At 43.3% G+C, this 16,041-nt stretch overlaps 1 long non-coding RNA gene across 1 annotated transcript; it reads right to left on the bottom strand.

Moving 5' to 3' along the window:
* Positions 1-588: 588 nt before the first annotated feature.
* LOC109489181 lies at positions 589-15,681 on the bottom strand. The gene is made up of 3 exons (XR_002142132.2): positions 15,599-15,681; positions 2,097-2,149; positions 589-855 (listed from the first exon to the last, which is right to left on the bottom strand). It is a non-coding gene; the product is annotated as an uncharacterized LOC109489181 (long non-coding RNA).
* Positions 15,682-16,041: the final 360 nt, after the last annotated feature.

Genomic DNA, 16,041 nt, shown 5'->3' with positions numbered 1-16,041 from the left:
CATTATTTCCTAGGAATTCCCAAGGAAATTGGTATGCTTCGCACATTTGTAAAGTTAGACATTTGTGACTTCTTCCATCTGCCAATGCTTGAAACAGTAGCTGCTCAAGGGGTCTCAATTGACTTTATATCACCCATGCTAGTCCAGGCTGCTGGTACTCTTGCTCTCTCTCTCAATCTCTCTCTGTGTCTTCAATCTCTCTCTCTCTCTCTCTCTCTCTCTCTCCCGATTTACTGTGAGTCAAAGTACCACCTTCTTCATATCTCCTCGTAGATATAGCTCTAACCACCCACAGTCTGTAATCCCATTCTAGGGATCCGTGCCTCACTCCCAATATAGGGATGGCAAGAATCAACTTTTTCCTTCCTAGGAGAGCTATAAGATCTCTCTGCCAAAGAGGCCCCTTTTATGTCATGAGATGAGGCTTAGAATAGTTAAAATTGCACACACAGACACATATACACACACACCATTCCCATATGAAGTAGTTGGATTAATTCATTACCTTAAGGCAGTTTCCCTAGAAGTAGACCTTAAGATGACAATTCAAATGCAAGTGATTTATTAGGGAAATGTTCCCAGAAGAACCTATAGAAAAAAGAATGAGGGAAGGGAATGAAGGCACACAAGGGTACAATTCCAGGGAAATTCTAGTCTCAGCATGATCCCACAGGAGGCTTTGAAGTAGAAATGACACCTGAGTTCATCCCGATTCAAGGCAAGGGAGTTGACTGTTCCGATTCTTCACTCCAGTTCATCATGAACAAAGGACCACCCAGCGCATTGTAAACTCCTGGGGATAGCCAGCTGTCTGCACTGTGGGGCAAAATGGCTCCAGTATCCCAAGGAAGTCATCTGTTAGAAACAAAGGCACCAAAAACCAGAGAAGGAGTGCCTAGAAATGTAAAAGGGATCTGAGGGAATCTGGACAGAACATCAATATGTCCACTCATTCACCCATGTCACCCCCAGTGAGTTTGGGCCCTAGGCTTTATGTACCTCTAATGTGGTATCTCTACAGTGAGAAATGGTCAACAAACTTTTAATGGAGTTCTCAGGGTAGGGTGGGCCTGAGAAAGTTCTGCCTCATCACACACCCCACTGAGTAGATATAATGCAGTTTAGGTCCACACAGGCTCTTTGGCATGCATCCACATTGTGATGGACACTGTTCAAATAAATCTTTTGAAGCCACTTTATAGAGGCTCTTGCAAAGCCATGTTTGCTGAGCCTCTGTGTGCATATGAGTTTTCTCTTTCACTAGAGTTTTCTATCCAGCGGCCCATCAAGACCAGTTGAATCGCTTTCTAAAAGACGATAAAGACTTTTATGAGCAAACCAGAGCATGTCTCCCAGTTCTGCAGATGCTGACATTTCTGGGAAGGCAGTGTGTGTGTATATGCAAAATCACCCACATAAAGCTCCTTGCAAAGCCAAATACAAACTCAAGTCAAGCTGCTTTTACTTTCTTTATAGTAAACAAGCCCAAATCTAGAGAGCTATCAAATCAGGTCTTCATCTTTGTGGGTATATTCTTATTTAATTTTCCAATAAGAACTACTAGACCCCTGGTGCTCCATCATTTTATACCCAAGAACCTATTAACATGACAAGAAAATCTCAAGGCACTGCCATTTCAGTTTTTACCAGAGTTTTAATGGCCCAACATTAGTTTCTGGTTTTTTTTCCTCTCTCTCTCTCTTTTCCTCCCTCAAGTAAATAAAAGCATATGTTCCTTTCCCCCTTCTCCCTATATCACCTAAAAAAGTAGGAGACAGAAAACCCCAAAGAGCAGAGCTCTTAAGTCAAACCAGTTCACACAAGTTAGACTCTCATGTCTTTTAACAGAACTTAATAGTGTTTTGTCCGACACCCACTCTAATCCCTGGCACAAGGTGGCAGGCATTCAGTAAGTGAGAGCTGCTGGGTTCTCCCTCCCTCCCCTCCAGTAACTCTGGCCCCACCAAATTTCTTCCCCCCAGGCTCTGTGGCAGCCCCTGTGTCTTGACTAGAGAACTTGTTTCAGTATTTATCTGGTTGTTCTCTACTCCCACAGAGACAAGGAAATGAACACAACCACATATCTGAGCACTTACAATGTACCGGGCGCTTTCCATCCATCATCTTATTTTAATCCTCGCAGGGCTCCCTGTGGAATAAAATTATTTTCCCCATTTTAGATACAAGGAAACTGAGGTACCAAGAAGCTCAGTGACTCTTCCAAGATCATACAGCCAGGACAGGGGTAGAACTTGACAATGAACTCAAGTTTGGCTGAATCTAATAATTTCTGCCCTGCCCCAGTTCCTGTCCCCTCGAATACACTTTGGGTCTTCAACTCCCATGTGAACACTGCAGAATGTCAAGTATTTCTGAGACCCCACCCACCTTGATGATCCAGCTCTGGAAAAACCCTGATTTTAAGCACATAATATCTATAAAAAGAATCAACAGCATGTACTTGGAGAAGAGAAGTGACACCTTCTCTCGTTCAGAAATGTCTATAACAGAACAGCAGTATTGTTTGCCCCAACCAGACTGAAAGAGCTTTTGTTTATGATTTCCACAGAATGATTTTGTAATACAAGTTTTTAAAAACATTTTTAGTGTATTATTCGATCCAATGACCATCCCTATGGCTTGCAACTCAAAATGTCATGGTGGTGAAATACGCATTAGTCACCTGCTATAAGTTCAATGGAATGTGCTAGAACACAGAGTCTGCAAAAGCAAATATAGTCTTGTTAAGCTGTCAGGTCACATAATGTACAGCCTCCCAGTATGACACTGTCATCAGGAGAAAGGCTTAGATTGTGTGCTTCACAAACCGAGAAACTGGTTTCTGGAAGCCCAACTTTTCAATGAACGCTCTTTAAAGCTGAGTTAATGTGTTTCCTACTGTTATAACAACGACATGTGAGTCACATATGTGGTTTCAGGATTCCTAAACTGGATCTGTGCAGCTGCTGATGTAATCAGAAATAACCTCTGGGTCTTTGAGACAAGAAGATTCAGGAGGAAAACTGCCCAGCTGATACGGTTGCTGATTTTCATGTAGTGCTCTCACCAGCATTCCCGGCATTCACATCTCCTTGGGAAATTATTTATTAATACTCTACTCTCATTTGGAAAATGTCTTTACTACCAAGGCAAAATATTTCTGGGATTCAGCCCACAAACTTATCTCCTCTTATGTTCTGGAGGTAGTTCGTGATGGGCGCAAAGAACCCATGGTTGAGCTTCAGGCAGATGTGCATTTGAATTCCTGCTCTGCCACTTACCAGCTGTGTGATTTCAGATAGGTCACTTAACTTCTCTGTCCCTCCATTCTCTAACCTGGAAAACTGGCAAATTATTCCTACCTCGCAATGTTGCAAGAATAAAGTTAGCCAGAGAATAGCATTCAGGTAAAACAATAGGTTACAATAGGTATTTGGACCCAGGCTTGCCCACAAGGAGCCTGGCTTACCTAAGTGTCTGGGTCTTGAGCCCTCTGGGGCCAAGACAGGAACCTGCTCCAGTTCTGGGTCCTCTAGGTTGTGCTCCCCTCCCCAGCCCCTTAACCTGGGGATTGTTTCAAACATCCAGGGCCTCATAGAAAGCAAGAGGAAAAGGGTAGAAAGGTAGGGAAGGGAGGTGGCCCTGGGGTTTGAGCCAGCTCTGGGGAACAGTCTTTCCTATGGGAATGCCGTTTGTACGTCCTTAAAATTGCAAAGCAGCAGGAGTGTGTGATTGAGAATTCTGACCTTCAGAATTTCTGTGAGCAGTTTCTTTGCGTTAGAGTAAGAAGGGAGATGTCAGCTATTAGGTAGAAGATCATGAAAATGCTGCAGTTTCCTGTGGGCAGAGACCAAGGTAGAGAGAGAGCCTGTTTTCTGTGGGCTGTGGAAGATTTAGTGAGCAGTAAAGAGGATGTTTTCAACCGCCAGGGACCCAGAAGGGGGGAGCATGAGGGATTTGCCCTGAAGACCACATCATAGTATTGGTATCAGTCTTCTTCCAGTTAAAAAGCTTTTCCATCACCGGCCTATCCCAATCAAGGGAGGCGCATATTGCATGGAGCACTGGGTGTTAAACGCAAACAATGAATCATGGAACACCACATCAAAAACTAAGGATGTACTGTATGGTGACTAACACAATATAATAAAAAATTTTTTAAAAAAAGAAAAAAAGTCTTTTCCATGTAGACCATGTATTTTGAGCCTCCCCCTAACAGTATGAATCAGGAATCCCCTTTTGAGAGATGGGAAACTCAAACACAGCAACCTTGTATGACCTGGGAATTCTCTGTGAGATCGCACTGGAAAGACAGCCCATGTTGTCTCAATGTGATAAGTGCCCCTTGGTTTACACTTCTTTCTTAAATCCATCATGAATTTGTATTATATCCTGAAGACCTGGGGAAGAGCAGAGGATGCTGTGCATTCTATAAAGTCCTTCCATGTCTTCATGGTTCTATTCCAAAAGAAGAAAAATGCCAGGCTGCACTGAAATTCTGTAGTGAATACTCAGCGGCATGGGGTGGCTATGTTTCTTAAAAGTGTATTTTAAAAAAAATCCTTAAGAAACAGTAAGCTTCTTTATCTTATCAAAAGCTGCTATGCAAATGAAAAGTTCTTCTTTTTCTAATAGTAACAATAATCACAATAAAGCGCTTGTCATATTCTAGGCAACATATTAGCACTTTACATCAATGATCCCTTCAACCCTATGCAACAGATATTACTACCCGTTTTTTAGAGATGAAGAAGAGGAGACACAAAAGTGAAGCAAGCAGCCCAAGGACACTCAGCTCGTGAGCACAGACCCAGAATGGGAATATATGCTGACGCCAGAGCGTGTGCTCTCTCCTAACTGCCACCTCCTGGAAACTGTACCAGCAGATCACGCACATTTTTTTTTTCACTGAATTATGAAAAAAACAAAGCCTCATGAGGTAGGAATGATTACTCTCAATTCCCAGATAAGGAAATTGAAATTCAAAATCTTTATGTGCCTTCTCCGTGGCCACCCCACTGGTCAGAGGAAGAGTCAAGATTAAGACCCGGGACTTCTGATTCTATGCCTCGGACTGTTTCTCCTTTCATACCGCGCATCGTAATTCTCGATGAGAAAAAAAACGTGGATTAGTGCAGTATTTATTCTTTCACGAGAAGGAATTGTTAAATTATACACAGACTTATAGCAGGCAGAACCACCCCCTCTCACTGCCAAAAGACTCATTCAGTCAGTTACCAGCCAATATTTATAGCATGTCAAGTATGCCCCAGGCGTTGTCAATACCTGGATTATAGCGTGAGAAGACTGAAAGATAGATCTCTATCCTCATGGTGCTTTTGTTGTCTCCCAAATGCCTTCTTTCCCAGACCCACTTTCCCAGTATTGATGAAAAAGAAGTCTCTGTAAATCTCAGTGGTTTCCTACTGCTTTTCCCCTGGGACCTCCCATTGCCTGTGACATCGTATGGCTGCCTTTTTGGGGTGCTTCAGAGCTATGACCCCAATGAGGCTGACTGTAGTAACTCTTTCACAAATACTTTAGATCCCTTCCTCACTAGCTTGGATTAAGAGTTTGTCCTGAGCAACTCTTTATAGCCAACACCAAGCAGCAAACCTCAGACCACAGACATGTGCCTTCATGGCATTCTGAGTGCAGACACCTGCACAGCAAGTCTCTTTGGAACTTCCTCATGAGGGCTTGATTTCTCCTGGAAGAGCACGGCTCTGTGGATGGACCACACATAGAAATCTTCAACAATTTCTGTTGCCTGGAAGAGCTGCCAGAGGGAGATTCCTTGGTGTGGTGATGAGAGCTCATCTTGTCGTCTGTCTCCCCTGAACACAGGGAAGGACCAGAAAGAAGCAATCAGATTGGGTGCCTGGCCACAAGCAGTTTCCAGCTTACTTTGCCAGGTCTGAAGAACTATGACCTAACCTCTGCTTCAAGGAGACTACAAACAAATGTAAACAATCAGTTTCCAAGGCCAGTGTCCAACTCCTGGCGTCTTGGTCCCCTTTGCATTGTAATGTATGTCTCAGTATCCTGGTAACTGCTGAGAGAAGCTCTCAGTCGAGATGACCAATACAGCCTGCAAGTCTCAATAGAAGGCGAGGTCCACGTGTGCACATCTTTTTACAGTTAGCAAGATCTACTATTTCCAATACCTCACTCAATACCCACAATAACATAGAAAGGCAAGTTTTGCTATGCTCATGTCACAGATGAAGGAAATGAAATGCAGAGTTAGCACCAGAGCTGAAGCTGGATACTAACAGCATGACTCTCCGTCTTTTGCTTTATGATAAGATGAGATGATTAATATAATAGGAAGACCTTCCTTGAAAGTTTCTTGTAGGGAATGGAGATTATATAAGCTAATTAATAAATGCATATATTTATATATCCATTTATATCTATATACATAGGTACATATATATATATAGGGCATTTAGCCTTTTGCCTGGCACAAAGTAGTCCCTCCAATAAAAAATAGCTCTCTCTCTTTCTCTCTCTTTTTATGTAAGACAACATAGTGTAATTACTGAGCCATGGTTTCTGAACTCAGGACAGCTTAAAATGATATCATGACTTGGGGCGCCTGGGTGGTGCAGTTCGTTGAGCATCGAACTCTTGGTTTCAGCTCAGATCTTGATCTCAGGGTTGTGGGATTGAGCCCCCTGTCAGGCTCTGTGCTCAGCATGGGGTCTGCTTGAGTTTCTCTCTCATTCTCCCTCTGCCCCTCCCCCTTGCATGTTCTCTCTCTCTCTTTTTTAAAAAATGATAACATGACCTTGGACAAGTTACTTAACCTCTCTGGGTATTAGTTTCCTTACTTGGAAATGGGAATAATGATTTTTTTAACCCCCCAAACTTCCTAAGTTTCGAATGAGAGTTGTATAAATAGAAGACAGGAATTTGCTCCCCAACACTGACATGGAAGAAGCAAACCACTACTTTATAAAGTGGAGTTGGGAGGAAACTCTCATCTTCTTTCTAGGCTATGTACAAAGATTGAGGGGTCTTTCATGGTGCCTGAAAAATGGAAGAATGTACTCTGTTCTCAATTCCGTAGCTATTCACTGAGATAGAAAAATGAAAATGTTTGCATTCTCAAACAGGAAATTCTCTGCCATCATGCTAAGCATGAGTGCTTGGCTATTTTGTAAGGATCCCAAGATGTTGACTCTCAGTGGTCAATTCTGTGGAATCCATGCACCACTCTGTCAGAGATCCTGGCACTTCTCAGGATGCTGCATGAGTTCCTGTCACTTATGGGACCTGCCGCAACATGCTTCCCCACCCCCAGACTCTGGGATGATAACCTTTGTTTACCTTGTAGGGCCAGTTCTGCCTTCTCCTCCACCCCAAACACTAACTTCCCCCAATAAGTATCTCAAACAAAGGCCTGAGGGTGGGAATAGGTATGACGGTGTCTTTTAGATGCCTTTCCTCTGCAGGGCTGCAACACAAAAGCTTTTGATAAACTTGCCAAAGTGAGGGAACATGTTCTAGACAATTGTTCAATCTCCTGCCAAACAGAAAACACAAATTAATATGACAATATGTTTTCTTGCCAAGAATAAGAAGGGGTGGAGGAAGTGGAGGAGGAGGAAAGGGAGGAGGGGGGAAGGAGAAGCAGCAGCAGAGGGGAAGGAGGAGGAAGAGGAGAGGAAGAAATAATATATGTAATGTCAAGTACAGTATGACATGTTGGAAACAACAAACGGTGGTATAACTATTGTGCTATTGCAGTTTTGTGTTACTGAGACTGTCCTATGATGCTTCAGCACTTTCTTTCCGTGCTTTGTTAAAATAGTGGTGGGATCTTGGAGTGAGAAACTGTGGTATAGAATAAGCACTTTGTCAGATGGGCAGTGGCTGGGTTATCCAAAATGAATAGAAATGAAATCTTGAAATTCCATCTAGGCTTCTCTTGCTAACCTCCCCCTTACTTTCTTCATGTTGTTTGGCTTGGCTCAAGAAACATAATTTGGCATAGATTAATGTTGGGCAATATCATCTGTGCAAGTATAATAACTCAAATGTGAGCAGATCCAAACCAGCAGTATCTTAAAAGAATAAGACATCTGACCAAGCAAGATTCTGTCCAGAAATGCAAGGATGGTTCAATACTGATAATGTTGCATTACACCATTACATTACATTAAAGGAGAAAAAAAATGATCATCTTGATGAAATTTACCAAACTGCCCTGATTAAACTAGAAATAGTACAGAAGGAACAGAAGGATAGTTCTTACATGTTAAAGAATGTGAGAAGTTGGGGTGCCTAGGTGGCTCAGTCAGTTAAGCATCAGATTCTTGATGTCAGCTCAGGTCTTGATCTCAGTGTCATGAGTTCAAGCCCCACATGCTGGGTATGAAGACTACTTAAAACTTTTTTTTAAAAAAGAGGAATGTGAGAAGTCAATTTAAAAATTAATAATTAAACAGCAAGTGGATCATCATTAAATTCAAGAACAAAGCACAGACATTCACTCTCATATGTTATTATTTAAAGCTGTTCTGGAGGTTCAAGTCTGTGAAATAAAGTACAAAGAGATATAGATATTAACAAAGGTATTTAAAAACCAGTTGTCAGGGATAGGCTGGTGATGGGTAGTAAGGAGGGCACGTATTGCATGGTGCACTGGGTGTTATACGCAACTAATGAATCATCGAACTTTACATCAAAAACCAGGGATGTACTGTATGGTGACTAACATAATATAATAAAAAAAATAATAAAGTGAAAAACAGTCCTCCCCAAAAAAATTTAAAAAAAAAATAAAAACCAGTTATCATTTTCTGTTTCTTAACCCCAAAAGAAAAAACAACAACTAAACAATAGGGTTCAGAATGGTTACTGGTTGCAAATAAATATATAAAAATCAACAACTTCTCTATATAACTTCTATAGGTCATTGAAATATTAATAGAAAAAATCATTTTATAAATCAAATGATGTAAACAGTCTAAAAATAAATTTAATAACACTGTATACAAAAAATAACTCAGCATTTGCATATACCTAAATGTAAGAACTATAACTATATATAACTCTTGGAAGAAATTATGGTAATAAATTTTAATTACCATGGGTTAGGCAAAGTCTTATCTATGACACCAAAAGCACAAGCAACAGAAGAAAATACAGATAAATTAGACTTGCTCAAAATTTAAAACTATTAAGAAAGTGAAAAAATAACCTACAGCTAAGGAGAACATATTTACAATTCATGTATCTGACGAGGGCCTTCTATCCAGAATAGATCAAAGAAGTCTTACAACTCAATAATAAAACAACCACCCAGTTTAAAAATAAACAAATGATCTGAAGAGACATTTCTCTGAAGAAACTGTACAAGTAGCCAATAAGCACATGAAAAGATGCCCAACATCATTAGCCTTTACAGAACATGCAAATCAAAAACCATGATGAAATCTCACTGCACACCCAGCTGGATGATCATGTACGAGAACTGATTACTCAGTCCCCATAGCAGGATAATGGCAGCAATCATGTTTCACTCAGCAGAAGTCTCAAACCGATATATTAAAAATGGCATACAAATTTTACTCAGAAATATATATTAAAAAACAGTTACACTAGGTGAAATGTCTGAATATGGCATTGGAACTGGTAAATAGGGACAGAGAGAGAAGAGATCACTAGTCTTTATTGTAAGACCTTTAGTGGCATTTGATTTTTAAAAAAAATCATACTCATACATTATGTGGTTGAAAAAAATAAAAATTGATTTAAAAAAGGAAAAGAAAAACATGCATCTCAAACTTCATAGAAATTGAGATTCGAAAACATAAACAATTTGAATTTAAGAAATTTAAGAGACAGAAAGCCAATTCCTTACTTCTCAGGTTTAACAATCTGAAACAAGTCATTCAAATCCCTCTGAACCTTGACTTAAATGTAACACTCTCTGACCTGTATGTCTTTACCAGATTGTGCCAAAGATCAAATGAGAGCATGAGTGTGAAGATGCTGTTTGAATTATGAAGTTCACTACAAATGTTAGCTAATTACGACACACAAAGAGACTCTAAACATTAACATGTCTCTACAGATAAAACCAGCTTGGTTTCCTGCAATTTGGACCAGTGGTTCTCCATTGCACAGTGCCTGGTGCCTAGGAGGGCTTCCATTGTAATATACATGAATGTATAGGAATGTCATGCTTTGGAGAGATCAAAGATAATAGAACCTCTCAATAGAAACATGAATTGGACAACTGTGTCATTGTGGTGACATGCCTAATACACAGAGTGGTGAGGTGCAACAGAAAATTGGTTAGAGTATTCCTAACACCCTCTTTAAATAAAAGGGTCCTGCTCCTCCAACTTTTGACGGGATAAGTATATAACATTTACATTGAAATGTAATTATAAATCAGAATGGTCCCTGGGCAGTGTGGTTCAGTAGAATAATACCCTTTGGATGCACGGGTCCCAGCTCTGACATTCAACAATGTTATGGATTTAGGTGAACTGCTTAGCAAATGTGATCATCAGTGTCCATTTCACTAAAATAGGGACAATAACCTCTACTATGTGGGATAGAGCGTGGATGAGAGACACTATGCAGAAAGAGCCTGGCTCAGACTGTCCGGTTGATACACACAGTTATGAATCCCTGCCTGCTGTCATCCTGCAGTCCTCCCTGTGAGTCCTCATGCTCTCTGCAGTTGAAATCTGTGGCATTGTCCACAATTTTCTCAGGAAAGATAATAAGGTAGTTATCATGGCCTTTTCCCAATATATCACTTTATTAATACATAACCTTCATCTCTGCCTGTCTCTTGCCTTATTTAATCGTGTATTTAGCAAACCAAACTCATGGCTCCTCTAACCCAAAGGACACCTGCACAAGCTCAGAGGCATGGCTAGAATAAGAATCCCCTGCCTCCATGGCATGCCAGTCCGCTGACTCTGCTGCATCCTCCCCTCTAGATGTGCCCATACTCTCCCCAAGAAGCAGCTTCAGTGACGGATTCACACGTTCATTGTCCAGGACTCCCCCTTTGGGAGTCTGTCTGTCTATTACTGCCCATCTCCCAAGCCTGGGCAGTAGATGATCAAGGGTGGCTTTCCTCCCAGATGCCAGCCAGCCTTGTGAATGTCCCTCTTAGTTTAAGAAAGAACCGGGCTGAGCACAGGGTGGTTCCTGGCAGACAACAGGGGGATGAGTCAAGGCAAAAAAGCAGAACTGAGCCATGGTGAACTTTAGTCACCACGATGGCATTTGCCATTCAACAAACATTTATCAAGCTGTGCTGTGGGTTATTTTCTTACATGTCGTCCCACCAAACCCTCTGGCACCCCATGAATGGGCTTTATCTCCTCGTTTTACAGATGAGGAGACAGGCACAGCGATGTTGGGTAGGGCTCCATTAGGCCCCCAGCTAGTGACTGCTAAAGGCAGGATTTGAACCAGCATCTCCAGATAAGAAATTATTTTTTCATGTCACAGCTGCCTCTGCTTCAAGCCTCAAGTGTATTAATGTACCCTGCCTTTGATTACTCGAGAAGGTCTCACGTTGAAGAGTATAATATTGGGAGTCTTAGATTTGTGCTTTTCTTAGGACAGTATGATTTCCCCAGCACTAAACGATTTATTCGTACATTCAGCAATGATTTACTGAGTCCTCCCACATGCCTTGCACTATGCTGGATGCTGGAAATACAGAGAAGCCTGGGACATGGTCTTTCGAACACCACAGCTTAGAGAAGAGCAGAGAATATATCTCACCAGTGTCTGTACAAAATGCGTAAACCCAAGGGCCACTGTCAGCTCCTGCCTTCTCAGGCCAACTCTCCAGCAACCCATGGAGCCTTCAGCTTATAAGCCCATCCCTACCCTGCCTGAGTCACCTTAGCAGTGTTGTTCATAACTGAGGAGCATGGTACAACAACAAGGCAACTCTAAGAGGGGTCCTGCCACCCCTCTCCAAGGGCAATGACCTGCCACCAGTCACTGCCAACAGTGTCTAGTGTCTGGTGAGCCTGGCTGTAGCCAATGGGCAGCTCTGTGCCCATGGACTGCTTAGAGGACACCCCCATCTAAGAGAAGAGATACCCACTAATATCACAGGCCTCACTCTCCCTCACAACATGAATCCCATCTCCTGCTTGGACAAATTCCTGGTCTGACATCTTAGGTCTATCAGCTGGGGTTCTGAAGACCTATCTCCTTCAGATTGACTTCTTTCTGAGTCCTGGGATCTCCTCACCAACCCAGGCCTTCTGTCAATGGATGGGGCTCTTTCCCAAACCAGGCCGACCCAGAGTGAACTATGGTGCATGCATATCAGAGGAATGAAACACCTGGCCCTGGGCTCTCATCTGCAGACCTTCCCTGTAGATCTCAGTGTAGGTGCCCCGCAAGCCTGAAATAGAACACGTAGACAGGTGTCTCAGATGGCAAATCACAAAAAGCCAAGTTGCCTTGAATACAGAGGTTTTGTGATACTCAGGGACACAAGGAAGTCCCAGAAACAGGCAGCTGCTCTGCCAGGCTTCAAGGATAATGGCTCCCATGATGGGCCATGGCACAAGAGACAGTCGCAAGCAGCCTGGAAATTTTGTCTTTAGAAGTAGTCATTGGGCTTCCTGTTCTGGTACTCCATCTTCCAGTGCTCCTTTCCGTGTGTCTATGTCCAGTTGTTTCTGCCTCTACCCACACATTATTCTGCTATTTCTACTCTTTTTCACTGATTTTTCTCTATATGCCATATTCATAACTTCACTAAAGAGAATCCGATCATGTCCCTTTATCAGCATATAATATGGATATTCCTGGAGGGTAGATGGTCAAATCAGATTCTCAAGGCTGCTGCTCATTACCTGATATTGAGATTCTAGCCAGAGAGTGAATCTTGGTCTAATCAGTTGTCCCTGGGGTAGGGTAGTCACAATGCACAGAGCATGACAAGTCATACCCAAGGCTCTAGACAGTCTGATGGGCACTTAGAATTCCCTGCATTCTTCTCTGCCGTACTTCCTCAAGGACTGACCTTATGTCACCTCTTTGTTAGTTACCCAGCCAGCAGATCTCAAAGGATCCCAAAAGATCCCTGAGATCCCAGCATGCCTTGCAGCCCAGCCTACTGAAATGACCACAGTATCATTCATAGGAAGCTTTTCCCTATTTGTTGTGGGATGGACCCGATGCTAAGAAAAAGAAGAAATCATCTGGTTTTTTTCAATTACTGCCCTTCTTTCTGGTTCATCAGGATCCCAGTTTCCTGTTTATTTTCACCATATTTTTCATCCATCTCTTAGAAAGAAACAAACCTGATTTCTCATGAACTCATTTAGAGTCTTGGCCGCAATTGCTTTCCTGAGTAACTCACTCCACATGTTTATCACTCTTGCCCGATTCAGTTCTCCTGGGGGAGGTGGCTTTATTTGTTCTGCAACAAATATTACTTAGCTTGATCTACAAGTCAGGTGCTGCAGTGGGTTTGGAGAGCGATCGATCATCAGCCTCGTCAATATCATTACCATCACCAGCACCACTGTGGCTTACTTCTCATTGGCCAGGGGTCCAACACCAGGACGGGTGCCTTCCAGCTGTACATCCTCCCCACTCTGTCATCCTAACACAACCACTCCTGGTCTCCATTTATCGTTGAGAAAATCGGGACTCCAAGGAGTTGAGTGCAGATAAGAAATTAAGATCATCTGGAACCCTTTGGAATTTCCAGGTGACCTACTAAGAGAGTGGCAGACTGCGCTTTGGCTTGAATCTGTCCTGTTGATCTGAATATGTTCTGAAAGCTTTTCTATGCCAACCTGTATTAGGAAACTACAACACGGTTCCCTCCATAACAATAAGCACAGGCACTCTGCAAGGTTCTCTTCGACCCCTGCCACCCAAACAGCCATACATATGGCACCAACACAGGCCATGTGGGCACACACACTAAACCCATGGGCATAATGGTCCATATCTGTCCAGCACCTCATACTCTGTTCTGCTCTCACTCACTTCGTATCTTTACCATGAAGGGCAGGAATACTATCCCCATTTGTTGCATCACTGACTTAGGTATTCATCTATCGCTGCACTAATTCAACAAATATTTACTGAGTACCTACCCTGTGCCAGGCCCCAGGCTAATCAACAAAGGAACATAATATGAATAAGGCTTGTCTAACTGTTAAGGATGGCCTAGTGGTGGGTACAATTCCCCAAAGAGGCCATGACTTCCAGGATACTGAGTGCTCTCAACCACAGTGGTCAGGATGCTTTCAACATGAGGGCAGAACCAGAGGGGCTGGGGTACACATGAGCTACCCCCACGTCTGGGTGTCGTGTGGTGTCAGCAGGGAGCAATGAGAGCAGTTGTCTGAACTGCAAGGAGTCTTTAGACCATTCTTGTCCTTTTTTGAAGGGACAAAATGATCCAGAAAAGCCTCCAGAATGTACTGGCTAGAGGAAGTGTGAGAGCAACAGCATGATCTGGTGAAAGAGATCACAGGAGAGGGAAGAGGAAGACAGCACTCAAGGGGTATACACACGATTTTAACCCATGTTCCAACTGAGGGAAGATCCAGGAAGAAACCTGGTTTCAGGCCTAGGTCTCACCTCAGACCATGAGACTTTGGGCAAATTGCTTTACTTCTCTGTGGACCAGTTTCATCCTGGATGAAGCAAGGAGAGAACTGGAGTTTAAGAGAAGAAAATGGCATTGGCTATTCTAAAGGCTGTACACAAGCCAAACTTTTTGTTTGTTGGCTTGTTTCAGTAAGAGATGCTGGCCCGAAGTCTCCAAGTGTGCCTTGGCTCATTCTAGGATGAGAAAGCTGATGGTGTACAAAAATGGGGTCCAGGGGAGGTCCAGGTGAGGGGTGCAGGAACGAGAATTGGGTCTGGATTCTAGCCAGCATTCTGATACACAGGTATATCTCTTCCTTGTGGTCAGCTTTGTCATCTGCAAAAAGACAAGGTCGTTCCAGCTTTGAGTGTCTATGAGTCTACAAGACAGGGGAGAAGGTGGAAGCTCTGTAGATGCAAGAGAAAATGGAGAAGGAAAAAAAAAACAGCAAGTCCCGTGCAAACACCCCTACCCCAGCCCCAATTTTGGAATCATCTCATGATTTGGAATTTTTTTCTCTTTCATGCAGTGAGTCGCTTAGTAGAGGCTTATAGGAAAGCTGGGGACTCATTTTCTCTCTACCTGGAAAAGGAAACCCCCACCCCCTGCCCCATTTCAAGGAAATAGACATGCCTCCTTCCCCTTTTCAGTTCCCTGTTCGGGTGAGCCGCCTCACCGTCTGCCTAGCTGCCCCCAGTGGACACCTGGCCATCACTCCAATCACTTCTGCACCTCCATCTCCCACGTCCAGACACCAGGCCCTGTGGATTCGGCCCCCCAGCCCTCTCTAACATGTTGCCTCTCCATCCCTCCCCCTCGAAGTGATTTGGTTTCCTCCCTCACTACTGTTCACCTGGTCTGTCACAGCAGTTGTGTACGTGGACTTCCTCCCCCGATGCACCTCTCTGCACACCCGTGTCATGGGAGAGATCCTACATTCACACTGCTTGTGTCCCACCTCACACCTTTGCAACCTACCTTGCACTGCAGCCATTGCCGGTGGGGTCTGAGGTGCTGTCCCCCAGCTGCACTTCCTCACTCACTTGCCACCCTAGGGTTTCTCGAACGTCATGAGGCAGGGCATCCATGGGTACCTGCTCAGCATTTATGCTTGGGCACATCTGGAAATGCGAGGGAGTTAACATCCCACGGAGCAGTCCTTATGCAATGTAGGAGGGAAGCAGGTGGATTAGTGACCCCATTTTCATCCTCAGGCAGACAGTTATGAAGCACTTCCTGTATGCTCCTAGGAGGGCCCCAACAGATTCCAGCCCCCACTGCCCCTACTGATGATTGGCTAGATAGAGCACCCTTATATTGGCCTGTTTTCTTCCTCATGCCCCTGCTTCCCAGCCCCCCTACTACAATTCCCTGAGATTAGGTCCAAAAAACAACTACCTGCCCACAAAACCTCGTGTTAA

The sequence above is a fragment of the Ailuropoda melanoleuca genome, chromosome 7 (genome assembly GCF_002007445.2).
Source record: "Ailuropoda melanoleuca isolate Jingjing chromosome 7, ASM200744v2, whole genome shotgun sequence".
Lineage (NCBI taxonomy): Eukaryota > Metazoa > Chordata > Mammalia > Carnivora > Ursidae > Ailuropoda > Ailuropoda melanoleuca.
Note: the sequence above shows the minus strand (reverse complement) of the source record. Positions and strands in the feature narration are given on the sequence as shown.